Here is a 14778-nt window from a genome sequence, read left to right on the forward strand (position 1 = left end):
ACTCCTGATGACCTGGTCCCTCACTGATGGCTCCTTCCCTCTTTGCCTGGGTCCACAATCATTTTACTTCTCAGCTTTTCCTAGAATGTAACAACCATGTTGAGGAATGCTTTCTCTTTCCCTCATTCTTGCGACCTTCTTATAGGAATTTACAATAATCTGCACAGTATATTGTGACACAAGGATGGAAGACCCTCTTTTTATGATCCTTTGTAGGTTCTGATGTTTAAAGATTAGAACTTGGGCATCCCGGGTGGCTCAGCGGTTTAGCGCCACCTTCAGCCCAGGGCGTGATCCTGGAGACCCAGAATCGAGTCCCACATGGGGCTCCCTGCATGGAGCCTGCTTCTCCCTCTGCCTATGTCTCTGCCTCTCTCTCTCTCTCTGTTTCTCATGAATAAATAAAATCTTAAAAAAAAAAAAAAGATTAGAACTTGTCCTAGTAGTCAGGACAACTGTAGAGGAACAGATAACCTGTGTTAACTAATATCACTGAAAAGGTTTTACACCAATTTGCAAGGTACAAAAGATGCCCTTATTTTGATTTGTTTTTTTCATTCTTGTTAAATAAAACTAGATATTTCACAAAATATTCATGGTTACTACACTCCTTTCAGGAATGGGTAGTCTGTTAACAATATTTCCATGGATATATGAATAAGCAAAGGCAATTTATAAAGAAAAACGTATATTGGGCAGCCCGGGTGGCTCAGGGGTTTAGCGCCGCCTTCGGCCCAGGGCCTGATCCTGGAGACCCAGGATCGAGTCCTGCGTCGGGCTCCCTGCATGGAGCCTGCTTCTCCCTCTGCCTGTGTCTCTGCCTCTCTCTGTGTGTCTGTCATGAATAAATAAAAAAAAATCTTAAAAAACAAAAAGAAAAATGTATATTATTGTAATAATAATTACTGTTATCATTCACACTACCCTGTCACATAATTCTCAATTTAAGTATTTAAGTACATTTCCATATAAATTTTACACTCCTCTAAGAAAGAAAAATCCTTTATCATGTGTTTTAATTTTACCTGGGGTACTTACCAAGAGTCTTTTCACATAGGGCTTTCTTATGTATGTACTGTATGTACATGCATGTATATGTTGCAAATACATCATATATAAAAAATATACACATATATTATAGCTCATATATATGTTTAATATTTTCATACCTGGTGTGATTCTTGCTTTATTTTTTTTTTTAATTTTTTTTTTATTTTTTATTTATGATAGGCACACAGTGAGAGAGAGAGAGAGAGGGAGGGAGGCAGAGACACAGGCAGAGGGAGAAGCAGGCTCCATGCACCGGGAGCCCGACGTGGGATTCGATCCCGGGTCTCCAGGATCGCGCCCTGGGCCAAAGGCAGGCGCCAAACCGCTGCGCCACCCAGGGATCCCTGATTCTTGCTTTAACTGGCTTAATTTTCTTTCGTTAGGGAGAGGAAGCCAAAGAAAAAGATTTAGAATCTTAAAGAGAGAGAAAAAAAAAGAATCTTAAAGAGAGCCACGTTAGACCTTGAAAGGTTAACGCTCTGGGGGCTCCTGAGCTGTGCGCTAACCGGGACCGCTGAATGGGTGAGGGCGAAACAGGGTGGCGTCGGCGGGAGCGCCCCCCCCGCCCCCCGCCCCCTCCCTCTCCCCCTCCCCCCCACCCCTCCCCCCCGCCCCGAGTCCCTGCGCCGCGGCCCGCGGAGACCTGCCTGGGCGCCCGCCTGTCCGTGCGCGCTCGCACCTCTCGGCTGGGCCTGTCCGCGCGTCGCCCCCGGCGGTCGGTCGGTCCTCACCGCTCTTCCAGCTCTTTCTCTGGTCCGCAGCTCAGGCCGTGGCAATCGGCTTCCTCGGGCGCGCCCTCCACTGACCTCTCGCTGACCCCGGGACCCGGGACCCGGGGCGCTAAGCACCCTTAGAGCGCGCCACTTCGTTCTCGAGGCTTCCGAAGCGGGTTCTCCTCGTTGCCTCTCCCTTCCCGCCTCCCTTCTCACTTCGGGGGCTTCATCCATGCAAGTAGGGTCCGCCTGAGACCCGAAACTGCATTGCACCGGACACATTCTGGCCCCTTCAGCATCAAAAGGGTATCATCTTTGCCTTAATTTCAGTATCATCTTTGCCTTAATTTCTCTCTTTGGTAAGAGGTGGGAGGATTAGTATAGGGAAGCCAGGCAGGACAATAAACCAAATCCATCCACATTCCACATTTTTCTAAATGGATTACTAAATGCATATTACTAATCACATCATTTTGTGTATGCAAAACAAACCAAGAGAGAGAGAATCAAGATGTTGTTATCCACTGCTAATTACAGATTAGAGGATTAAGTTGGAAAGAATCTCACTGCAGGGAAATGGTAAAGGAAAAACAACAAATAAAGAAGCCTAATATTGTTACTATTCAACAGAGACAACAAATAAAGAAAACAAAGTTTAAGCCTTTCTTCAAAGGATTGTAGAAGCAATTTGATGGATTTTTACAACCCAATTAGCTCGTCTTTTTTGTTGTTTGTGTTGTTTTAAACAATCAAAAGTTCAAACTCTACCATCAGTACATTTCTAAAACAAAAGAACTCAGGGAATGGAGAATCCCCCCGGCACAGACAGAAAAGGGGCTCACTAATTTCATAGCAATGGGTTCCCTACCATGGAATTCCCCATTTCGGTCCCAGTTGTGCCACCTTCTGCAGACTATCCTCTCTTCCCTGTAATATTATCAGCTTTATACCCACACCATCTAGGCAGGTGCACTTTCCCAATATGACTTTGAAACCTTATTGGTCATGCTAAATTAATCTTAGCCTACAAAGTAGAATACATGTTCTTGTGCCTCAGAAATGTATTTGTTCAGTTTTAGGTGTTTCGAGAAATAAATTATATCACTGCATAATGCAACATAACAATTCCATGCCTCGTTGTGTTCGTTATACTGATTGAACTTGTCTGCTAAGAGAGAGGTTTTGAAAGTTAACAGCTTCAAAGCTCCAAACCCAGTAAATTGATATTATCTATCAAGCAAACACGATGTGGCCTAGAGAAGTGACAAGAAAAAATGTGTGCCTTTCATTGAAAATAAAGAGCATTTAAATTTCTGTGAGTCTCCATTACTAAGGAATAAAATGATTCTTCTTTTAATTTAAACTAATAGTTTTGAGTGGGATAGCAGAAAATAAAATTTTCTTACCATTTTTTAAAAATTTTCTTACCATTTTTGAAATTATATTGGCACACCTCGTGATTTACTTGATCCATGTCCTATAATGTATAATGTAGCTAGCCTGTCTAAAACTTCCACTATTCTTCAGACAATATGGAAATACAACTAATCATGAATATTTACAAAAATGGGAGTAATATTTCTTTAGATAAGTTACGATGAGTTCAGTTTTGTGGGAAAAGAAGAACCTAAAAGCTAATGTGATGCTATTTTGTCTGCTAATGCACATAAATCTGCCCCTAATAAAAGCCAGAGGTTTATTGCAAAATGCCATTGCAGGGATCCCTGGGTGGTGCAGCAGTTTAGTGCCTGCCTTTGGCCCAGGGCACGATCCTGGAGACCAGGGATCGAATCCCACGTCGGGCTCCCAGTGCATGGAGCCTACTTCTCCCTCTGCCTATGTCTCTGCCTCTCTCTCTCTGTGACTATCATAAATAAATAAAAATTAAAAAAAAAATTTATAAAAAAAAATGCCATTGCAGAGACGAGTTGATTGTGATGTAAATAAAACAATTTTATCTCGTAGGGGAAGCAAATGTAATTGAAATCTTTACATCATTTCCACATTTTAAGTACTCATTTATCCTTTTTTTCCAAATTAAATATTTTGCCATTTCTATAGTGTTGTAACTTTGGAATCTAAATATAGTGATAAAAGAGCAACTTGGATTTAATTTTTAGAATTGACAAGTCGTTCAATCATTTATTCTAAAACTCATCATGGAACATCTTGTAGATGCCACAGGGAGTTCGAACTGTAAGACATTCGTAACTAGAGCCCTAAAGGAGGTTACAGCTTAGCAGTTTTGTGTTTGCAGTATTTATTTTTCCAAATCCAACAGTCACCTCAATCTCCCTTGACTAGCAGCTGCCTCCATATTAAAGCTGTGACCTGTGGCTGTGGCACAGAATTTTCCCTTTGAGAGGAGACCTCACAGGGTCAGGGGAGAACCTGCCAGTGCTGCCAGCATCTCTGCCGCCAGAAACAGTGACAGAGAAGCTCAACCCGGGCAACTTGGAATCCAAATACCATAGTTTGTGCTTTATTTTCTTTTTTAGGTTGATTTGCATATCAGGAGGAGTTGCTAATCTAAGAACAACCCAAATTCCTCTTATCTTCCTTCATTCCATCTCCTTCATGCCAGCTATGTAATGACTTCTTCCCAGAGGACTCTGCAGCATGGCTTGCTGGAGTAAGAACATGCTTCAGAGGTGAGAAGATATTACTGTTTCCTGTTTGTGCTACTTTGGACATTTTATGTAGCATTCTGTTTGTTTTTTTCCAGTTGTAAGAGGTGCAACTGACATAAAATAAACTATTTGGGTTTAAAACAGTTTGGGAAGCGTTGATACATTTGTGTGTGTATCTGTAAAAGCACATCACAGTCCAGATGATGAACAAATCAATAACCTCAAATATGCTTCCGAATAATGCCCCTCTGTTACTTAGCATTCTAAACCCCGTATTTTTCATTTGTAAAACCAGCGTGAACATATCAACCTCATAATGTTTTAGTAAAAATGTACAAAATTCAAAAGAGCACACTACGTAGCAAGGCTTGTGCTAGATCCTTACCCCCACTGTGCATTTAGTGAATATCCATGCGTAATTGGGTTCTGACTGACTGTACCATTTTATGCTTCTCCTTCTTCTCCTTCTCTTCCCTCTGATAAGTCAAATTTTTTCTCATGCTTACAACCAGAAATAATAGATTCCTATGTAAGCTCCACATGGGTTTATCAAGCTAGCTGTGGAGGAGAGAACTGGGCATTTTGAACTATCCAGGGAGTGTATGGTAACTACAGACACAATCCCTAGTCCTGGCTGACCACTAACCAAAAGTCTGTATGTGAACATGGAAGGGAAGAGTATATCAAGGGCATTGATGTTACTACCTGAAGAGAGTGTGTGATCTTTCATCAATAGCTGACACCGGGGGGTGGAGATTCACAAAATTGTGTCAACAAGGAAACCACTACCGGAATGAACAGGGTGATTCAGAGGGACTCTTAATTCCCAGGAAAAAGCTGTGCTTGCTTGAGTCCACATGGAATCAGTGTATAGTTCTGTAGACATTTAAATGAAAATGGTTGAGACATAACACTTCTTTGAGAATAGACTGTTTTCATGTACCTGTATAGGAAAAACAAGGGAAGAAATGGAAGGGGAGCAGAATCTGCCACCCTAAAATACCCATCTTTGGTATAAAGATTATTTTAGGCTGATTATTTTTAAGAAACAGCAGACATGCCAAAAGGTCTGAAAACCTAGTAGAAGTTACACTTTTGTAAGAGAAATGTCTCTACACAAGAGAAACTTGAAATTATAAGGGTATTTCCCTCTCTGTACCAGGAAGAGAAGGACCATTCCAAATCTAGAAACTCCCATCAATGGAGAAGGCATGGACCTAAATTGGTATGACAACCTTACCCTTGATTACTGTACTTTTCCTGAAAGCCTGCAATAATAGACTCCCCACCCCCTACATATTCTTTTGTCTTTAGCCAGAGATGGCATTTAAGGTGGTGGCTTGGACTATTTCAGGGAGTTACTTAGTTTTCCTGGGTCTCTTCCATGCATATAGGAGGTATTAAACTTCTATTTTTTCCCCTGTTAATCTGTCTTTTTATGTGTGTGTGTGTGGGGGGGGAGGGTCTCAGCCAAGAACCTAGAAGAATAGAGGGGAAATTGTTTTTCCTCCCCCCAAAATACCTTAAGGAACCCAATTGCTTGTGAGAAAAGGAATGGATGGAATTATTTCATATTTTAAAAGAACTCAGAAGGAAGTCCAGGCCTGACTGTAACCATTTTCTAATTTAAAAACTGACATTTAGTTGGTTAGGTTGTTTTGAATTGAATCTTGCTAAGTTTTCCGTTAAAATTCACATGTTTAAAATAATGTTCAAGTAATATATGATTCAAAGTCATATAAGTTTGTCCAAGTGGAATTTGGGAAATTTATTTTAAAAGCACACTATGTCATTAAATGATCCATACCCCAACACACGCAGGCCTATAAAATATGTCAATTCATTGTTTCCCAGCTTGGGATCTCACATTTCTAGCATAGCCCATTTTTTATTGTGTTTTCTAAAATAGTATCTTGAGGAACATTGGAGATGGTAGATTTGGAACTATTTTCTGAAGTTTTGAAAATAGATGAAATGGATTAGATTCAATCATAATAGACAACCATTTTGGGGCACCTGGGTGTCTCAGTTGGTTGAACATCTGCTTTCCTTAGGTCATGATCCCAGGGTCATGGGATGGAGCGGCACGTTGGGCTCCCTGCTCAGTGGGGAGTCTGCTACTCCCCCTTCCCCCGTTCCTCCTCCATCGCATGGTCTCTTTCTCAAATAGATAAAATCTTAAAAAAAAAAAAAAAAAGAAAAAACAGCCAATTGCTAGGTCAAAATCATTCAAGTATAATGATTTTTTTGGTATATTTTTTTATTGGAGTTCAATTTGCCAACATATAGCATAACACCCAGTGCTCATCCTGTCCAGTGCCCCCCTCAGTGCCCATCACCCAGTCACCCCATCCCCCCCGCCCACCTCCCTTTCCACCACCCCTTGTTTGTTTCCCAGAGTTAGGAGTCTCTCATGTTCTGTCACCCTCACTGATTCAAATATAATGATTTTTATGGTTCGTCCTGAATACTTGGGATTCTCTAAGAGAATCTCAGGACAGAGTCTACTTCTAGAAGGGTACATTTTGTTTTTTTGTAAAGCATATCTGTTGACAAACGAAAACAACAGAAAGAGGCTGATAAATACAGAAAATAAACAGGTGATTGCCAGAGGGGAGATGGGTAGGGTGATGGGCAAAACAGGTGAAGGGGATTAAGAAGTACAAATTTACAGTTATAAAATATATAAATCACTGAGATGAAAGTACAGCACAGGAAATATAGTTAATAATACTATAATAACTTTGGTGACAGATGGTGACTACATTTATTGTGGTGAGTATTGAGTAATGCATGAAATTGTTGAATCATTATGTTTTAACATGTGAAACTAATGTAACCTGGTATGTTAATTATATGTCTATAAAAATACTAATGCAAAAATCGTTATCAAATTACTATGAAACAGAATTTACTACCATATTAAAAGGAATATACACTGTGACTGATTAATATTTCTAGAACGCAAAATCATTCCATGTATAAAAATTCAACGTAATATAGGTTAAAGGAAAAAACCCCACATAATCATCTCAACACATGCAGAAAAAAGCATTTGCCAAAACTCAATACCATTTCATGATAAACACATTCAAAAAAGAGATTAAAAAATTTCTTTGAAATGATAAAGACTATGTATTAAAAAACCCAGAGCTAAAATACTCTATGGTGAAAGACAGGAAGATTCCCCCTAAGATTAAGCACAAAATATGAATGTCAGCTTTTGCCACTTGTATCCAACATATAATTGGAAGTTCTAGCCATCAGCAAAAAAGGCAAGAAGTAAAAGACATCTAAATTCTAAAGGATAAAGTAAAATTATCTCTCTTTACAGATGACATGATCTTATATGTAGAAAATCTTAGATATGCCACAAAAAACCATTAGATCTAGTAAACAAATTCTGAACACAAAATCAACAAACAAAAATTAGTTGTGTTTCTCTATACCAATAACAAACAATTTGAAAAGGAAATTAAGAAAAAAAATTCCATTTAAAATATCACCAAAAGGAATGGAATACTTAGGAATAAACTTAATCAGAGAGGTTAAAGATTTATATACTGAAAAGTACTAAATATTGCTGAAAGAAATTGAAGAAGACTTAAATAAATGGAAAGACATTCTATGCCCATGGATTAAAAAATGTATACTGTTGAGATGACAACAGTACCCAAAGAGATCTAAGGATTCAGTGGTATCCTTACTGATACCCCCTGATTTTTTTTTCAAAAAAAAAAAAAAAAACCCATTCTAAAATATATATATAATCTCAAAGGAACATGAATAGCCAAAACAATGTTGAAAAGAAAAAATTTGAAGAATTTAGCCTTCCTAATTTCAAAACTTAAAAAAAAGCTACAGTAATCAAAACAATATGGTACCATTAGTGAGCCCTCTTGCTTCACTGTAGACCCTGACAGTTATTTCTTACCACAGTTTCTTGAGGTGTTGACAATGACTGGAACATTCCAATCACCAGACCAGAAAAGTCCTGATAACAATGGAATGCCTAGAAGGTCCCACCCCACATGTCACCTTCCCAGCCCATGATCACTGCTGAACACAACTGACCCCCCCAATTCATGATCATACACTCTCTACCTGCTCTTTTGCATGTTCTCCCCTGAACCTCTGCCTATAAAATACTAGGTGTCCATCTTAAAGGTGGAGAGGTCAGTAATTAAGGCTTGAGCCACCACTTTCCCTATCTGCCAGCACCCAAAATAAATTTCTCCCTTTCTTTCTTCCAAATTCTTACCTCTTGAGTTATTGGCTTCTCTTGTGATGAGTTCATCTGAGTTTGTTGGGCAACAATGTTGGCAAGCCCAGCCAAGACCCATGCTTTCAATTTGTCCAGCCTTCTCAGGATTTCCCAGGATGGAGGAGTTGGCCACAGCAGTTCCAGGGCTTGCTGGTTCATTCCTGAGTTTGCAGCCATAATACATTGTTCGGTAACAGTACTGGCAAAAAGACAGATATATCAATGGAATAGAAAACCCAGAAATAAACCTTCTCATATATGGTCTGATAATTTTTGACAAGGCTGCTAAGACCATTAAATAGGGGAAAGACAGTCTTTTAATAAAATGGTGTGAGGAAACTGGATATTGACATGCAAAAAAAAAAAAAAAAGTGGGACTCTTACATCATATACACGAATGAACTCAAAATGGGTCAAAGACCTAAATGTAACAGCTAGAACTGTAAAACTCTTAGAAGAAAGTGGGAGAAAACTTCATGATTCAGGATTTGGTATAGATTTGCTTGGGTATGACATTCAAAGCACAGCTTTAGAAAAAGGAAGAGATAATTTGGACTCAGGCAAAATGAACAACTATTATTGTATAGCAAAGGATAGTATCAAGAGAGCGAAGTCATAAAATGGGATAAAATATTTGCAAATTTTATATCTGATGAGAAATTAATATCTAGTATATATAAAGAATTCTTAGAACTCAAAAGCAAAAAAACCTACCTAAATTAAAGCTTGATGAAAGATTTAAATGGACATTTCTCCAAAGAAAATACACAAAGGCCCACATTGCACATGAAAAGATGCTCAACCAGTATCCATAGTCGGGGTGTCTGGGTGTTTCAGTTGGTTATGCACCTACCTTTGGTTCAGATCGTGATCCCAGAGTCTTGGGATCGAGCCCCTCATCAGGTTGCCTGCTCAATGGGGAGTCTGCTTCTCCCTCTCCCTCTGTCCCTCCTCCCTGCTTGTGCTCTGTCTCTCTTAAATAAATTTTAAAAAATCCGTAGTCATCAGGGAAATGCAAATCTAAACCACAATGAGATACTACTTCACATCCATTAGAATGGCTACTATACAAAAAAAAAAAAAAAAAGGAGAACTTCAAATGTTGGTGAGATTATAGAGGAATTAGAACCCTTGTGCATTGCTGGTGGGAATGTAAAATAATGCAACCACCATAGAAAACAATTTGGCAGCTCCTCAAGGTAAAATAAAAACTTCTATTTTAAACATTTTTTATGGGATCCCTGGGTGGCGCAGCGGTTTGGCGCCTGCCTTTGGCCCAGGGCGCGATCCTGGAGACCCGGGATCGAGTCCCACATCGGGCTCCCGGTGCATGGAGCCTGCTTCTCCCTCTGCCTGTGTCTCTGCCTCTCTCTCTCTCACTGTGTGCCTATCATAAATAAATAAAAAAAAAAAAAAAAAAAAAAAAAAAAAAAAACATTTTTTATGATTTTCTTGAAAAACAGTTAAAAATAATAATAGCAACAGTGTATTTGACTATGTATGCAAATATACACACGTACCATCATGTAAGCTTACGTATAAGTGAAGTGAAATGACTTCCGTTATACAAGGAACTGGAGGGAGGAATTAAGAACATTTCGTTTTTCTTCCCATCCTGCAAGGTGGCAGGTAAGAAATTTGGTTAAGTCAAATACCAAGGAGATACCTGAAGCCAAGAAGGCTGATACTGGTGGCAAAATTAAGAAGGGTAATCCTAAGGCTAAAATGCCAAGAAGCAGCAGCCCCATAGCAGCCAAAACCCTGTCCTAGTCAGAGAAATTGGCAGGTATTCCCAATTGGCTATATATTTTAGAAAGGCTATATACAAGAGGAAATATTCAGCAGCCAAATCCAGGATTGAAAAGAAAAAGTAGAAAGTTCTTGCTACTGTCAGGAAACCAGTTGGTGGTGACAAGATCAATGGAAACTGAGTGATTAAACCATAAAACGCCTAGGTTTTATCCTACTGAAGATGTATCTTGAAAACTGTTAAGTCACAGTAAAAAAATGTTCAGTTAGCATGTGAGAAAACTGGAAATGGCATCACTCCTGGCACCATTCTGATCATCCTCACTGGGAGCCACAGAGGCAAGAGAGTGGTTTTCCTGAAGCAGTTTGACAGTGGCTTGCTACCTGTAAAATGGCCTCTAATCCCCAATAGAGTTCTTCCACACAGAACAGAACACAAATTTGTCATTGCGACCTCCACCAAAATTGTATCAGGGGTGTGAAAATCCCCAAACATTTCACTGATGCTAACTGCAAGAAGAAGAAATTGTAAACCCAGATACCAGGAAAGTGAGATCTCCGACACAAAGAGAAATAAGAGATTACAGAGCAGTGTAAGGTTGACCAGAAATCTGTGGACTCACAAATTCTGCCAAAAATCAAAGCTGTTCCTCAGCTCCAGGGATACCTCTGCTCTGTGTTTTCTCTCACAGATGGAGTTTACCCTCACAAACGGTATTCTAAATTTCTTACAAAGAGCCTAATTAAATAATTGATCCATTATTAAAAAAGAATATTTTTTTCTTTTTAAAGATTTATTTATTTTAGAGAAAAAGAGCATGCACATGCATGCATGGCAGGGAGAGGCAGAGGGAAAGAATCCCAAGCAGACTCCCCACTGAACATGGAGCCCAATGTGGTGCTTGAGATCACAACCTAAGCAGAAATCAAGAGTTGATGCTTAACTAGTTAGCCACCCAGGCACCCCAAGAATATTTTTTTTTGTAAGGTACTTGTACTTCATGTGAAGCAGTGTAGTGTTATTTGAATATATACCTGTATTGATCGTAAATATATATTACAAACTCTAGGGCAACCACTAAAGACAGTAAAAAAGTAAATCTACATATTAAGAAAGAAGAATCACATAAAATGCTGAATTAAAATCACAAAAGGCACACAAAAATGGAAGACAAAAATAAGAAACCAACAAATAGAAACTGTAACAGACATGATAGATATTAATCCAACTATATGCCAATTAAGACAGAGACTGTCAGAGTGGCTCAGAAAATAAGACCTAGCTGTACATTGTCTATAAGAAAACCACGTTAGGGGCACCTGGGTGGCTCAGTTGGGTAAGCATCTGCCTTCAGCTCAGATCATGATCCAGGGGTCTTAGAATTGAGTTTCGCATCAGGCTCCCTGCTCCATGGGGAACCTGCTTGTCCCTCTGCCTCTGCCCTCTGCCTTTTAAATAAATAAATAAATAATGTCTTTTTTTTTTTTTTTTTTTTAAAGAAAACCACTTTAAATGTTAAGACACATGTAGGTTAAAAGTAAAGTGATGGAAAAAACAATCCAGTTAAAAAATGGTCAGAAGACTTGAATGGACATTTTTCCAAAGAAGATGTACAAATGGTCAACAAGTATATGAAAAGATGCTCAACATCACTAATCAAATAGTGAAAATATGAACCAAAACCACAATGAAATATCACCTCAAACCTGTTAGAATGGCTGTCAACAAAAATGAAAGAAGTAACAAGTGTTGACAGGAATGTGGAGGAAGAGCACCATTGAGCCCTCTTGGTGGAAATGTAAATTGAGGCAGCCACCATGGAAAAGATTATGGAGGTTCCTCAAAAAATTAAAATTAGAACTACCATATTCTAGCAATTCCACTTCTGAGTATTTATCTGAAGATACGAAAACACTAATTTGAAAAGATCAAAGCACCCACACATTCATTGCAACATTACTTACAGTAGCCAAGATATGGAAACAACCAAGAGTGGGTGAATGGATAAAGCATATGTGGTATGTTTGTAGTTGTGTGTGTGTGTGTGTGTGTTTGTGTAATGGAATATTATTTAGCCATTAAAAGAGAATGAAATCTTGCAATTTTCTTTTTTTTCTTTCTTTTTTTTTTTTTTTTATTTATGATAGTCACAGAGAGAGAAAGAGAGAGGCAGAGACACAGGCAGAGGGAGAAGCAGGCTCCATGCACCGGAAGCCCGACGTGGGACTCGATCCCGGGTCTCCAGGATCGCGCCCTGGGCCAAAGGCAGGCGCCAAACCGCTGCGCCACCCAGGGATCCCTAAATCTTGCAATTTTCAAAGACATGTATGATCTAGGGAGTATAATGCTAAGTGAAATAAATCAGTCAGAGAAAGACAAATACCACATGATTTCACAATCTGCCAAAATTCATGATTGTTAGAAAAAACTTGGATACCAAGTAACTTTTTTTACTCTTAGGAAAGCATCCTACATAAATTGAAAGGAACACAAATTTATTACAGCCTCACCACGTAAAGCAGGTAGATAGTTCTTGAATATCAATGATAAGAGAGTTCTATTTATCCATAGTGATTTTCTCCTATTAGCAGTAGAACTTATGTGGTAAATACTCCTTTCATGTGGTGTTCTCTATTATTAGAAAAGCTCCTGGTTCATCAACTCTTCTATGAGGACAGAAGCTGGGATCAAAATTTTACTATATAGCAGATTTCAGAACTTAAAATGCCAATGGAATTAGTTTAGCCTGCAGTATTATATGCCACCATTTCAGTGCAGGGGAGACATTTTCAAGATGGATACTTGATTGGTAACAGTATGATTCCTCAAGTTAATGTCTCAGGCAAGGGATTAATAAGCCTATTGGCAACAACTGCCTTTTTTGTACACCAGGCAAGCATAATAGCTTAAACAAATGCCATTTGAATGTTTTGGATCTCCTGTTTGTTTTGGAATGGCATAATCCTCTTTGACTTTAGAAAGAATCTTTCATTTGTTTCCTCTGTCACTGATCATAGCCATCATGCCTTCCAGCTCAAAAAGACATATGGCATCATGGGCTATGAAATCCATTGTGAAATAGAGTAATGCCAAGTAAGGAGGCTTAAAAAACAATTGTAAAAAGTTTACCCTCCTCTGCTCCTCTCTTTGCATGATCTGAGTATCTCTTTTACCAGCTTAGCTTAATTGTTCAACCAGTGTCCTTTGGGTGAAAGTACTATTTTGTAGATGGCCCTGTGGGAATGAATTCATGTTCAAAGAGGGGCTAATAAAGAGACTAGAATACAGCAGGGGCTCAATAAATATTTGCTGAATGAATTGTTTTTCAAATGCAAGACTCTTCTAGGCAAATTATAGTTTGGATTTAGTGTTGAGTTCAAGATCATAAAGAAAAATTCTGGGGCACCTGGGTGGCTCAGTCGGTTAAGCATCTGCTTTTGGCTCAGGTCATGATTCCGAGGTCCTGAGATAGAGCCTTGCATGGGACTCTCTGCTCAGCGGGGAGCCTGCTTCATCCTCTCCCTCTGCCCCATTCCCCACTTGTGCTCACTCTCTATCTCAAATAAATAAATAAAATTAAAAAAAAAAATTCTATGAGGCTGTGACCCAAGACAGAGAGATATCACTAAACTGGGGCAGGATATAGAGCAGGAAGTATGTGAACACTGAGGACTATGAGCATCTAGTAGAATTAAGCTTCAAAAAAATGGAGTGACCTTGACTGACATCCTCCTTAAAGACAACCAGTGCCAAGAACAGTGCATGGCAACCTACAAGGTGTTAAGTATTTATAGTAACAGAGAATTAAGTCAAAATTCACTCATATAAAAATTTTGTTTGAGGGCACCTGGGTGGCTTAGTTGGTTAAGTGTCTGCCTTCAGCTCAGGTCATGATTCTAGGATCCTGGGATCAAGTCCCACATCGGGCTCCCTGCTCTGCAGGGAGAATGCTTCTCCCTCTCCCTTTGCCCACCACTCGCCTGCTTGTGCGCTCTCTGTCAAATAAATAAATTTTGAAAATCTTTAAAAAAAGAAAAAAATTCCCTTGAAATTATCTGTTATCTTGCTTTGTATTGTTAACAGCCATTTTCTTTCCAGATCTAAAATTATTGACTAGGGAGTGCTTCACACATACCTTACCCTGTCCTGTGAACAACTTATTTACAATCCTTAGAACGAAGGTAGCAATCAATCTCCAACATATTGATTCTCTGATTCTTCTAGAGAAGCCAGCATGATATCCAACAAAGAGTTCAGTATTCAGTATCTTTAACATCCATTAGAAAAAAAAAAGGATAGAGAAAATGTCCCAATGAAAAAATGTGTTTAATAATGATAGACAGGGAAGCTTGGGTGGCTCAGTGGTTGAGC

The 14778-nt window shown here is 39.1% G+C and overlaps 1 pseudogene; it reads left to right on the plus strand.

Moving 5' to 3' along the window:
- The first annotated feature begins 4382 nt into the window (after positions 1-4382).
- On the plus strand, positions 4383-11157 carry LOC144308941 (large ribosomal subunit protein eL6 pseudogene; annotated as a pseudogene).
- The last annotated feature ends 3621 nt before the right edge of the window (positions 11158-14778 follow it).

Source organism: Canis aureus, chromosome X (assembly GCF_053574225.1).
Source record: "Canis aureus isolate CA01 chromosome X, VMU_Caureus_v.1.0, whole genome shotgun sequence".
Classification (NCBI taxonomy): Eukaryota; Metazoa; Chordata; class Mammalia; order Carnivora; family Canidae; genus Canis; species Canis aureus.